The sequence below is a fragment of the Rhopalosiphum maidis genome, chromosome 3 (assembly GCF_003676215.2).
Source record: "Rhopalosiphum maidis isolate BTI-1 chromosome 3, ASM367621v3, whole genome shotgun sequence".
NCBI lineage: Eukaryota > Metazoa > Arthropoda > Insecta > Hemiptera > Aphididae > Rhopalosiphum > Rhopalosiphum maidis.
In genome coordinates, this window is record NC_040879.1 from 63,852,965 (window position 1) to 63,868,296 (window position 15,332).

General features: G+C 26.6%; 1 protein-coding gene across 1 annotated transcript in view; it reads left to right on the top strand.

The window, feature by feature from the left end:
* LOC113556480 (Down syndrome cell adhesion molecule-like protein Dscam2) overlaps positions 1-15,332 on the top strand; it is a 273,062-nt gene that overhangs the window by 20,149 nt on the left and 237,581 nt on the right. The gene's annotated exons all lie outside the window — the stretch shown is intronic.

A 15,332-nucleotide genomic window follows, 5' to 3' on the forward strand; every position in this document is an offset into this window, starting at 1 on the left:
TGTCGCAAAGTGGTCGAGTTGTGTTGGATAATGTTTCGTTATACAATTTAGAATATTACATATGGTTAAGACTATAATTCTAAATGAATAAAATGCATGATTTAATGTATTTAAAAGATTTATAATTCTGCCGACCACTTTTATCTCCTTTCCAATGCTCGTTTTTCGATTGATAATATTCACCAAGATAATTTTCCATAAATGCCACTATATCAAGTCAGTAAGTCAGTGAGTTCTGATGGTATTTCTGTAAGCATTTTGAAATGATCTAGGCATTCTAGCTGAGCCTTTATAATTTATATTAAGGCGTTTATTGTGTTATGATATTTACCTGTCAATTTTAAAACTATGAGTTAGTTATTAATTAGACTAATTTCAGTTTAATCATTTATTTTGTTTCTGTGTTAATCGAAATAATATTTATACATTGGATAGTCTAAGAATTAGTAAACCTCTTCTCTCACGACTTTATTTTAACCTATCTAATACAGTACAGCGGTAAATTTCTAATACTCTATAGAAACTAACTTTCTTTTGATCTGCTTCAAGCTGCTGTATTTTCTTCGTAACTGATGGCTGATTGTCTTTTTTTGTTAATTCGGTCATATCAGTTAGCCTCCGTGAAACATGTCTAATCTTTACCCAGTACGAAAATCTTCCTCTCCGTTTTCATTATATTTCCGATTGACAGCTATTTCAAAACGACAATCAATGTCAATTATTTTGAGATGTATCATAATTAAACCATCCACTGAGTACATCAAACTTTCTACCACCAGTAAACTATTCCATTGATAATATAGCCCTAAAAATTAGTTAAAGCTTTAGGCTTTACCTTGATACGGGTTTGTGTTTTTTTAAGCATTTACAGAGTATTTTGCTGTGAATCATCCACATTTTTTAATCATGTATCTACGGAATTTAAACTGATCAATCCGTTCTTTTTTTATTTGATATTTCATTCTATCTTTGAGTATGGTTCTATTCTTAAAAAAACCTTTTCAACAATACTCTCTTAGCGTGAACGAACATAAAATACATATTATATCGTTTCTCCCTCATAACTTTCCACCAGTTCTACTTGCAGGCACTTGCATCTTTGAGTCTTGCGGAACGTAAACAAACGGTAAATATTTCATTTCTAATCAACATTCTATCCTTTTTCTTATGTAAATCACAATGTTTCTTGCCACCATATTATTTGTTCTTCTATCCTTTTACATACAACATACTCTTCGCAAACTTATTTTATTATCTCCCTAAGTCCGTTTCGTGGCTGATTTCAGATACTGTTTCTTTATTTACCCCTCCGTATTAGTCAGCTCTGTATATGTACTAAATGTATTTATTTCTATAGTTGTACTAAATTACATTGTATTTAATAAAGTTTATCAGTATTGTAAAATATAAATAAAAATAAAATAATTTTTTTTATAAATTTTAAAAAGACTAATTTTAATGCCTTTATACTCCATGATAAATTTGATAGGAAAAATGTAATTTTATTTATAAAATTAAACTCATTGTATGAACTAACAAATTTATTGCTTAATTCAATCAGAAGCTATTAAAAATTACGCATATTCTCATCTAATGTCCTATAATATACAATCTCTATAAATATAGTCACAACAAAGTAGGTAAGTTTACAAGTAACTTTTCATCCATAAACTTCTCAATATTTCAATAACGATTTTTTGCATTACCAACGATAATAATTTTTGAGAATATAACATAGATATGTTACTTATTGCTGATCTTAATCTATAATTTGTGAAACCATAAAAATATTTTCATTTGGAAAAATTATCATTTTTTTGCAGTCAATACTTAAACATAAATGTTGAGACTAGTTCGCTTGAAACTAATAATCTACACTAATCTACACTATAACACAAGTTAATTATTTCTGATTTTACTCTAGTCCGTCGTTTGTTGTGTAGCAATAATTCGTGAACTCCACAAATATCAGTTATTAAATCAACAAAGGATAATTAATGAATGATCACATTCAGTGTTTTATGCTAATCAGTTCCATTTGATAAAACAAAATTTTTCCCTAACTAGTACAACCCAAAAACTAATAATTGAAAAACAAAACTACACTGAAAGTAAATAATATGCAATGACAATAAGCGATGATATTTTTATCGGTACCCTTAAAAAAACCGGAGTATCGAACACCGGAACCACAGTTAGTAGCTGACCGATCCCTGAAATTGATTATTTGAATATTCTAATTATTATTTGTATATTAAACACTATCTGTGTGTTCAAATATTTTAACCAACCTTATGCAAATAAAGGTATATAAACGTTAAATACATGTCGTAAATCGCAATCGGCATATATTTCGAAACATTTAATGATTGCGAACAATAATATTCATAAAACATACATGCGTAAACTTACTTATTTTTATTGCATATTATTACTTGAGACTATCCCATAATTTATCTCTGTGAAATGCTTATTTTATAATATGCAATTATAAATTTATCTATTAAAGTGCACATAAACACGATGCATGGCAGTAAGTCTCAATATCTATTATAATAAGTCATCAGTGTAATTCAGCTATTCTTTTTCCAACGATTCGTCGTACTTATATATTCCACTTAAAGTGTAATTTGTCCGATCAAGATCATATGTTGCATGCTTAAGATATGATGATAAAGATAAGTTAACATTTGTTACTCATCACGAATTCTAATTCCGTTAAGTGATTAAAACTACGTGGGTTCACTATATATTAAAAATTATATTGTTTTTCACTCGATGAATACTATTATTTCTATCAAACATTTTTTCGATCATAAAAAAATTCTAAATAATTCATCAAGTTCATGTGTATTTTTTTCAAATGATTCGTAATAATAAAAATATAAAATTTATAATTTATATTTGTATACATTATATTTTATACAGAAGGATTGTTTTGTTTTATTAGTAGGAATGACTTAATTTAAAAGTATTGTTTTAATAATATAAGATAAATATTAAAATAAAGCGTATTTTAAGGATAATCTAAAAAAAAAAAAATGTGTATAATAACTATTAATTAACGATTTACGCGCGTGAACATTGTGTAACCACTTATGATAGATACGCATATTGTGTATTGGACTTTCGCGGATACATACCACGAGCCCGGTGTTAACTGTAGTACCATCACATATTATTAGTACCATTACAATGACTATTTCTCGTAATAATAATCATAATAATAAAATTATTGTTCTCTACTACACTTATATGTCATAGGAAAATGCATTATACGTATTATATCGTGGAGAGTATATTGTGTTAAATACAATAACATTATTATTATACAATACAACTGTAATTGAGTTAATCTCCACTTGCGTATTGTGTATATCGGCCCACAGCCGCAGTCGTATAGTGACCAAATAGGTACTTATAAAGGAGTTATTAAATCATTTTCGCCCCTGACAGATAAAACTAATTGCTACCGCCATCATAACCACCACACAGCATCTGACTGTGATAAAGTAGTATGAATATTACTTAAGTTTTAAAATATAAAATATTTAATGTGATACGGTCGTGTTGAAATATTTTATTAGGTAGATGAATGAATGAAAAATGAAGGTATGCATATATATATATTTTTTTTGTTTAGCTGTTACCAAAATTTAATATGATTTTTACATAATATCATGATGTATAAACTAAATATAACTAACTGGGTAGATATATTACATCCAATAACGTTATTTCGATGCGGTCGATATTATGTAAATTATATCGTGTAGTTTTTATTAAAATTAATATTTAATATTAAAAACTACAAGTACACTGTATGGATATCGTTGATTTGTGTAATTATTTTATTATTTCTATTTGCACTGTACAACGCTTAAAGTGAATTTCGTGAAACATTTTTATAAACTGTTTACCTAGCTTTTATTATAATTTTTCGTCACTCAGACAATTATATAAGGTATTTTTTCTATACTAAATTGATGGGTATTGCAATAAAAAAAAAAAAAATAAATTATTATTTATTATAACGTACTTTTTTGTGCTTTCTACCCATTTACTTTGTTTATCTAGAATGAATAACATGTTGCACAAGTTACTAATAAAAACAATATTCAAAATAATATTAATATTAAAATATGCCAAAATAAATAAAATATCCATCATAATTATAACATGAATTTGGTTGGTAGTTATTAATATAATGATTTTTTTACGAAAATAAAAAACTTCGAATACATTATTCTTTGACTGTTTGGTTAATACTTAACTGTCACTAGATTCTTTTTAATTGACTGCCTGGTGACCTGGTACTCTGGTGTATTGTTATTGCGATAGGAAATTGATGTCAAAAAGCTTATTATTTAGTTTTTGCGTGGCACAAAATATTTTTAATTATTTTTGTTTGAACAAAATCGATAAACGAGAATACAGAATATGGCATGCTAATCAATAATATAATGTGTAATTAAAATAACATACTATTGGATAAGTACTAACATTTAATTTAATTTAATTTAAAAAAATAACCTTAAAAGAAAAAAATGTGTGTGCTGCAGTGTGGGAGCGTGTGTTATAGTAGTTTCCGAAAATCCACCCACTTAGACCTAAGAAAATACCTTATTTCACTTATCTTTGTTTTTTAAAAATAAAAGCATAGATAAATACCAGCCTTTGAAAATGGTTTTCGACGCCGTACGCGGGTATTTTCAGATTTCTTTTTTTTTCTCTTCCCGCACATACGAGTACAAGTTATTGATTACAAAATGTGTACCTACGTTTCTCTGGCTGCTATTAATTTGACACACTCTTATAACCGTATTTTCAAGTCATTTTTTGCTTTTTGTTATTATTATTATTATTATTTTGTTTGACAGAAAACCAATAAATCACAGATTTCTAGTTAGTCAACATTACAATTATTAATTGTGGCCTTTAGGATATAATATTTTCTTTTGCACTGTTATGCTATTAGATGCATCGCGTTTAAGCAAAAATAATTTATCGAATGAACACGCATCTCTAATATTGTCTATATACATATAATGCCTATGTCTATACATCGTTTTTACTTAATATTATCGGATAATATCATACTCAGTATATTATAATATTATATTAGTAATATTACCATGGAAAATTTAAGGTTTTTGTTAACTAATATGAAAATAATTAATCAGCACGTTTTACTGTTATATTTCGGGTTTTCAAAAGTCTAGGTTTTGCATCGTGCGTTTGAATGATGCTCGTCGTGGGTGACATACACAACTTGTCACATGAATTGTTATAAATTGTGATTTTAATGCTTTATACAGATTTGAACATTCTGTCCGACATTTATCTTCTGCTGACTTATGTTATATACTTATACCATGATTATCTAAGTGAAGTCATTTTTTGCATAATTTGAATTAAAAAAAGTTTTCGTTACTAGGTTAAAATATACTTTATAAGAAATATATATTCTTGTACAATATAATATCACAGAAATAAGATCATAATAGGTGTTTCGTTGAATAGAATATATTATAAAAAATGTATATATAGATGTGTATTAAATAGATTATCGAACTAAACGCTCTGTGGCACAATTATTTGTCCAATTCATTATAATTTAAGAATTTTAACTACTGAAATACAATTTTAAATTACTGTTCCATAATAAATAATTTGTTATGGTAATCTTATATTTTTAACTATTATATTTAATAGTTTATTATTTATTCTATCAAATGTGAATGAAGCTTAAAACATTTCGTCAAATACTCAATAAGTGTTAGGTATGTATTATTGATCGTAGAATTTACGTAAATAATTATTTAATTTCTTAACATTTCATACAAAGATTAAATTGCAATTCATTATAGAATAGAATACATATTATACTAAAATTAATGTTATGTACACGTGTTGACGTTTTTGAAATTTAATTCGTTTGAGTGTAATCAAAATATACCTACACGTATAGAGTCATACAAAAATCCTGCATGTAATGTTCTGTGAAATTTAATTTAATGTTTAAGAATAGCGGTAAACTAAAAAAAATATTATTATGATAAATTTATAATCACCATAAGCGTATGTTTTTGTTCTTTTAAGAAAACATGACTTTATTATGCTTTATAGCCGTCAAACCAATTATTATTATAATGTTTGTTATTCTTGACTATCGAAAATTCAACACATATTATTATACTGAATAATGTAGCATACATTACACTTTGCGCAAATGCAAATTTTTTAACTGCCTATACAAGAGTACCGTTATTTCGTATTGAATTTCTAATTAAACGCCAATCAATACTATCCACTGTCATTGATGTATCTATTTTAAAACGATCGCATTATAACTTGGCTAATTTATTAATTGATATTTGACTCGGTTTAATATACGAGTCAATAATAATATATAATAACACGTAATATTATATTGCTAAAAGCATTGTTGATTTGAGATCGGTGCCAATTTCAGTTCATATTTCAAGTATTTCAAAAGTTATAAATAAAACATCAGCTGTACGTAATTGATTAGGTTTTGTATTTATTTGCACTATTATTATATTATAAAATTTGAATTACAATTAGTTTTAACAATAAAAATATTCAATTTAAATTGACACAATATTATAATATTAAATATTAATTTATAATAAAATGAATGATAATATGATGATGTTTATTTGGAATAACGATTAAATTTTATAGCTTAACCGTAGACTAAGTTTTATTTTAGCCTGTATGGTTGAATAATGATAAGATTTGGAATAGGATTTTTTTTTTTACATGCGGATCAAAATGAGACGATAGATGGATGAATTATAATGATGATTTGAGGTACCTGGGGATAAGATGGGGAATATTTTAGATTGCGTGGTTTGACGAAAAGTTTACAGTAATTAAGTAATTCAACGAGAGTACAGAGAAATGGTGTAATGAAAGTAAGTGATGTGATCATATTAGAAAAGGAGGATAGAGGTATATTAATAAAATATTATTAATTCTTGCAGCTATACCTAGATTATTGATTTCAAAAGCAGAATTTGAGTTTTTATGTTCAAGCAACGGGCAAAAAAAATATACTAAAAATGTTTTATTGAAAAATAAATAACAATAACTTATTCAATAACAGTAATAATTATAATAATAATTGTCTGCTGAATAGTGTTGGGTGGAAATTAACAATTGAAAACTACTGTTAAACATTCCAAAACCAATTTTCACGCCGTCGAAGTACAATTGAACGTTTTAATTAAGAACCGTATTCTACTATTAGTCGTCGAAGTATTATTATATTTTTTCGCCGTTGAAAGCCGACCGGTGCAAACAGCCAATACACCAATGGACGTAGTGGACGTGGTTCGAGGTTTTATTTATTTGGGTCACACCAATAACGTGCGTCAAACCACCTATTATTCGGAAACGGCATACCGCGATTGTTGTAAATAATATTATTATCAGTAACCGAGTATTCAAGTAGAAGCCACACATCAATTTCTAGGGAAACCTAATTTATACAACTTAAAGATTCACCAAAATATTAATAAAACGAAAATAAATTGAATAACACTTTATTAGTGCCATTTCTGGTCGTCGTTTGATTTTATGGAGAAATGGTGTATTGTAGAAAAAAATCTTACGATGACTTATTTAAGAGTGAATTTATGTACCTACAACATTTTCACACGAATTTAATAATTTAAAATATAAAAATAGTATTTTTTAAAAAATTATACAATAATATGCTTATAATTATGATTAACTATTATTCCACATACATTTATCAAGTTTAGATTCTGAGCATTGATTTTATTGATGTTTACTTTTTTTTATGGATGAGTACAAGAAAAGTTGTCTATAAAATGCTTCAATTTTCAAAAATGAAGGATAGTTTTGGATATAAAATTGGATATATTACTGTACTTAAGATACGAAAAAACTTGAAAATTCCTAGTGCCCACTTATCTTTATAATCGGGAAAAACAATAAATAAAAAAAATTATAAATTTTTACGCAAATTGAATTTTTGACAAAATCGATATTAGTTTTTTGGTGTAACTCAAAAATAAATAATTGTAGACCTGAAATGTTCAAAATATGCTTATTCTGTCGTTTTGTATTTACTTTAACATTTTTAAAATATTTCGACTATTTTTGTGATATTGGCATAAAAAATTATCACTTTTTTATAAATTGTGATTAAATATTATTTTTACAGGGTAGAAATGCTTTACAATGTAATACAAAATTCTTTATAAGTTATTCATATATCTATATAAAATATAAATACATAAAAACAATTTTTTTTTGTATGTAGTTGAAGTTAGAATTTCGACAAAATTCGTCAAAATCGTAAAAAATTGAAAACTATTTTGTTGTTATAAATTCATAGAAACTTTTCCTTATGTATCTAAGTTTTAAAATTTAATAAAAGATTTTTCATAAATATAGTCAATACAGAAATTATAAAATCTAAACAGTGTATAAAAACATTTTATTATTTTTTAGACAGTTTAAGTTTAAATTTGGACAAATTTACTTATTTTAACGATAGATGACGATATTTTAGCTATTTTTTTAAAATTTAAAATTATTATTCACCGGATTTTAACTTTTATATAATTTATATTATTATAAATTTTACTATAGACAAAAGCATTTATAATTTATTTTAAAATTAAATCTATTTTTAGATTCTATACACCGTCTTCGTTCAGAATCGTTTTTCGTATGCAATGCAGTATCATCGAATTCAAGTTTAACACGCCTATAATAGTAACCCAATCGATACCTAATGTTTAATAGAGCGGAACCTACTTGCCTACCTTTTTATTTTTGCATTTTATTTTTAGAATTTTACTGTAGTGGATTTTAACGATTAGATAATTTATGAATTATCAACTCGTGATATGAAAATTATAATGTGATAGCCGATAAATTATATATAAAAACATACTATTATCGGCTAAGATCATTTATAATCGATCTGAATCTGTAGCACCAACGCAATCGTTATCGTACAACTTTGGACACGATAATATTATAAAAACAATAAGTATATAATAATACAATGTATACTATACATTATATAGGTATTATTTTTTATATTATACATGAAATATTAGAACTATGCATATATTATTATGTTATATAATATTGCCTATACACGCATTTAGTTTTATTCAGCACATACAATTCATCACTTAAATTGAACCGTTAGACACTGCAATAATAACGATAATATTAACTTTTTTATATTAATCACCATATGATGTCTTAGAAACGACGTCTGTTGAACTGCACTACTTGAGAAAAAGTTTTGTTTTGTATAAATATCATACAACATTCCAAAAGTGCATATTATGATTAAAATATTAAATTTTATTTTTCGATACCGATTACAATTTATGATTTAGAATCGTTTAAAAACGTTGAATTAAGAATTAACAATATGTTAAATAATCATTTTCTGTGAAATCGCACGAATAGTCGAATATGATGTATATGTACGTTTGGTCTGATGAAAATAAAATATTTTAAGTTATAGTAAGACCAAATATATTATAGTTTCTTATATTCGTTTGAGTAAGTTTACACATAAACTAGTATATAGTGTACATAAATTAGCTTACTATCTAAACTCAAAGTTTCCAAAGAACTATCACTCTGTAATTGTAAAGGATACGTCTTGATTAGAACACTATATGAACATATCATTATGGTTTAGGCATAGATTATTATTGCAATTATATCATAAAATAAACTACATATTTATGATATTACGTATGTTTAATTTTTATGTACGACGAAAGACACCCCGGCCCAGACTATAACCTAATTAAAACTATCGATGGTCAGTATTATTACAACAACGATGGTATACACAATGGGCGGTTTTAAAAGTTTCGGTTGCGGAAAATATTTATTGCTTGTTGTGTATAGTGTAGTGGTTAAAGGCATAGTGGTGGGTGCCTGCTATAAATTGTCACGGGGAAACTCCAACCGTGCAAAGGATTAAGATAAGATAGATCGCATAGTAAGTACACAGTGTTACACACATGTTCTGCAACAATATTTTTTTTCTACCTAAACACGATGATTTATAACTAATCGTCACGAGTTTATAACTAGTTTTTAAATTAAAACAGTTGATAAAATTAGTTTATTCTACTCATACATAATTTTTTAATATTTAGCAATTTATATGGGTTCATACAATATATAAAAAATAGCAATGATTTACTAAGTTTTTAGAGTTCTTTGATAAAATATAATGTAAAATATCTATAATCTCTCATATGTATCAAATATAAGCCATCAGTACATACATTATATGTAATTATATTCTTATACGGTGTCTGGATACATATATTTATATATATAATTTACGATCTAATGGATTAAATTGTTATATTGTATTACGTATTTGTAAGCTTCATGTATAAATCTAATAATTTATAAAGTAAAAATTAAATAATTTGTTTTATCGAATTACTCATATATAACTATACTATAATAAATTGATTTAAATCGAAATTTGTATCTAGTGCGCCAATGACATACTATTAAAAAAAATAATATTTGATTTTCCGTGTTAGAGAAGTTGGAACGCTGCTGGTCTATATTTATTATCCATCAAAGGATAAATAAGCAAATACGACTGAAATAGCGTACTTAATACAATATAACAATAATAACAATGAATGCAGTCCTACGAGGATAATATGAAATAATAATTAAAATCTTAAAAATAAATAATAAGTACATACTATTTTATAAATTCAAAAACAAAATGTGCATGTGCCGTATTAAAATTCTTCTTTTCTTCTTTTTTTTTAGAATTTGAATATGAGTTAGTGGATGGGTAGTGTTAGGTTATTGTGATTCGATAAAAAAAATGTTACCTCTTCCAAAAAAAAAAAAAAGTAAATAAATAATTTGAATAACCCGTATAAAGTTTTTACTAAGTATACTTAATAAATAATTCAAATCCTTTAGTATATTATAATACTGTTATAACTTATGAATTTCACATTTGAAGCTGCGTCAGATACAAAATCAACTTTAATACTATATATAGTATACAATATATGAAGGTATATTCTGGTATACCTAACCTACTTATACGATATATCACGCTTAGATGAAACAAATAGCAAACTCTTTTTAACCATCTTAAATACTCTCATAGGAAAATATTATTATTTTGATTGGATATTATGCAAACGTTTTTTACGATTCTTATCAATACTACCAGTATTAAATGCAATTTTGCCTTTCCACTAAAAAAAAGTGCCAGTTTTCATTTATTAAAACGAATAGAGAAAGTCTTGGGTTTAAAATCACTTAATAATATGCTATAATTGTTGTGACTTTGTGGATAAACTTCAAAATCATTATTCATTATGCACTATGCAATATAACAATTTATCAATAGTATATTATCATACGAGTATGTATTATTCTATTTTATAAAATGTTTGAATGTTCGTTCTATTTTAGAATTTTTTTTCTAGCAATAAAATAATACTCAATTAGTGACAACAATAATGTGATAACAATATTTTAATTGAAAATTTATGTTTTATTATTATTGATATTATTGCAAAACATTCACAAACAAAACGAGTGAATTTCAAAGGTTAAATTCGGTATTGTGATTGAGGGTTGGAAATTTGGGATACGTATGCGAATTTATGTTATTTTATAAGTACGTCGTTCCTATTATAATAGTTATATGATATGCCTGCATAAAACAGAAAATAATTAATTTCAAATAATTAGTGTTTCAGTTAACCTTTCAGATAGCATTGTACCGACTATAATAGATTTATATTAATAGCCAAATGTGAATACGGTCGTTCTATTATATTATTACGTATTGAAAATATTTTTTTTAACATAATATACATGATTTAATAATGATACGGTTTTTTTTTCCCGTATAGATTTAACAATTCGATATACATAAAACATAATACATTTAAATCAAAGAATTTTTTTTTTTTAATTAACCATGAAACCGAAAAACATATCAAATGTACACAACGTGATAATGATGATATATATATATATATAAACATAAAATAAAAAATCATAACGAATAAACCGCAAGCTTGTTGCGTGTTTATTCAATTTTCGTGTGACGTGTGTACACAACATTAAATTATACTAAGTACCGCCGACCTACTGTATAGCATTGCGTCGCGATACGTGTAGACGTTATTCGAACAATTTGGTTCGTAATGGTTGTAATTTCGTTTCGATTCGAAGTACTCTTAAACGCCGAACACGCCATACACGGCATAACGTTTTAATATGCAAGTGTCTGTAAGTTACAACGCAGACGGATCCGTACGTTTTTTGTTTTGGATATGTCGGTCGGACAATTACCGACACGTTTTCGATTTATTATTCACGGTAAACGTGTTGTAGGTAGGTACACCTAAACCTGAGATTATGCATAGGTAATGATAGAGATTCGCATTCGCGTTTGTTCATAAGGAATTTATTCGGCTAAACGATTCAGACAAAACAATATCACGTAAGATTTCACACACTACGTCATGTATTATGTAGGTATGCCCGAGATGCTGCGGCAGTGTAGATTTACTTACCTCTACAGCTACTTCTACAGCGGTAGATTTTTTTTATTATTAATATTACTATGCGGGCTTCGCACTCCACCACCGCCGCCGCCGCCGCTGTCCTATAATCAAAACTCGAATGTGTAATGAATACGACGTCTCGTCGCTTAATAGAAAGGTCCCGCGACGAGGGTCGGTTCATACACAATATTATACAGAGTACTATATTATATTATAGGCACGAGGCGCCCGACAACTGCGCGTGAGTTGTGATGAAAAGTCGTAAACGTAGGTAGATTTTATGTTTGTATTTATTGGCTTTCGCCTCGAATCGCATAAATACTGCATTGCGTACCCACACTGTACATCATACTATTAAATATATACGGCCATCCGCCGGCTTCTACGCGAGCACTCCAACACACCGATGGCGGATTTTTATGTTTCAGTTAGGAAGACATCGTTTATTTTTTTTTCTCCGTAAACATGAATAATTTCCGATCTTATAAGACACGCGATGGCGTACTGATTTTGCTTTCGGCCGAAGTACAAATAATCATAATAATATTATATTATGTGTTATGTTTAACGTACGATGTATGACTGTATACATTACTTGTCGATATTGTCGATATCGTACCTAATTTTGGACAAAGTAATAATAAAAAGGAAATATACGTTGAGATATTCGGCGTTATTCTATGAACGACGTGTAATTGAACTCAATGGTTTTAATTCGCAGTGATCGAATATCGAAGTTTAAAATGTGTTGAATGTTATAAGGACTAGTAAAACGAAAAAGGCCAGCAGACACTATTATTAAGGAGCAGTGGTCAGCAAATGGTGGCACTTGGACAAAGTTTCTTTGTTATGCAGACGAGAAATATATATTAATTTTTTTTTTTTTTGGTAGTGAGATAAATGATGTTTTAATTAACATTAATTATATTTATTTTTTATTTTACTTTTACATTCTTTGAATTATAATATATATTAAATTTATATTTTACTGAAAACTTTCTGAATTTCTCAAATGGCCCTGTAAAAATATTAGTTTGGTGATTCCTGTTAGTGAGTTCGGGATGTGCGTTTTTAACACTTTTTACTCGCTTCATTTCAATTTCAATTTTAATTATGATGTAAATATTAATAAATTATGTTATAATATAATGTTTTAAGAAAATTGTTTAGAACAGAAAAATGATAAATTATTACGCAGGTGCCTTTGTATAATTATAGTATAAAAAATACAATTGTAGCACCTCTTAGGTATAATCTTTCCTATTAAAAACACAAAATATACAAATTGAACTGTCTTCTCTGCAAACCTATCAATTAATCTAGCGAAGCTATATAAATTTTGTCTTGAAATTTTAGTTTGTCGTTAAGTCTACTTGAGAATAACTTTTCAGAATTTTGGTTTTATCAATTGATATTCTAAAAACAGTCGATTAAAAATTTAGAAATTAAGAAATTGTCATATTTAAATTTTTGAAGAAATTATTATTAAAAAAATCTAAAATGTGGTAAAGTCAACCTCGAGTAAATTTTAAGAAAAATTAAATTTATTTCAAGAACTCACCTCACTTTACTAGACCAATCGATACGTTTTGAAAGAATATTTACTAAACGTTTTGCGTGTGTAAGACAAAGACAGAAATGGCCGGTATAAATTCACCCTATAGGAAAATCTGTGATGTAAGTTTAAGTTAAAAAAAAAACGAATTTCGTTAAAGCGTATTACCATTAATAAAATGTTTTTATGTATTATTCGTAAGATGTGGTGTGTAATAAATACTAAAATTATATTTGAATCAACAAACATCGTTTATAATATATTATAGTTCCAAAGTTTTGTTCAGAAGTCTATTCGAGCTTATTCAGCCCTATGAATATGCCAAGATGTATGACCGTTGATAAATTCTTTGTACTAATAACTAATAAGGACTAACTATAAATAACATTAAACTGTATTTTAGTGATTATGCAGCGATGCACATAAATCAAATTTAGTGAATTAAAATCAAAATAACAAAAAAAAAAAAATAAAAAAAAAAAATGATTTCTATTAATAATAAGTAATAATTAGTAAATAAATGCGTACTACATTGGTATTATATTATATTTTTTTCACGAGTACATTTCTATATTGCTGTACAATATGATCAATATTTTCTGCGTTTTAATAACCACGAGGTTTAGTTTTAAAGAGTTTTCATGATTAAAAGTTGGTTCAGTAACTTCAGTAATTTATAGAAGTTATGTAATTAATTAATAATAAATTCAATTATTGTGCACTTCATGACTTGAATGTGGTAAAGAAGCTATTGTTTTTACAACGGTTTCGGTGTACGGTTCTATTTTTTTTTTTTTCAATCGAAAATAAACAATATTTTGTTTAATAAGCTATTTTTAAAGAATCATACAAGGTTAATACATACATCAAATTATTTTAAATTAAATTTGGATAATAAATAATATTTTACTACTTCAAATCATTTGAATCTCAATTTATACGGTATTGTTTTCGATTCAAAGGGGAAAATGTATAACATAGGTACTATATTCAATAATAAAAATGTTTACGTTTTTGTTAATTTCATTGTGAAAAAATTTATTCATACTTTATATAAATACATAATGTATATATATTTTTAATTTAATTTTTAATCTTAACAATTTTTTTACGAAACTTAGTATTGTATTGTGTTTTTTTTATGTAATATCTCTTTATACGTCATGTGT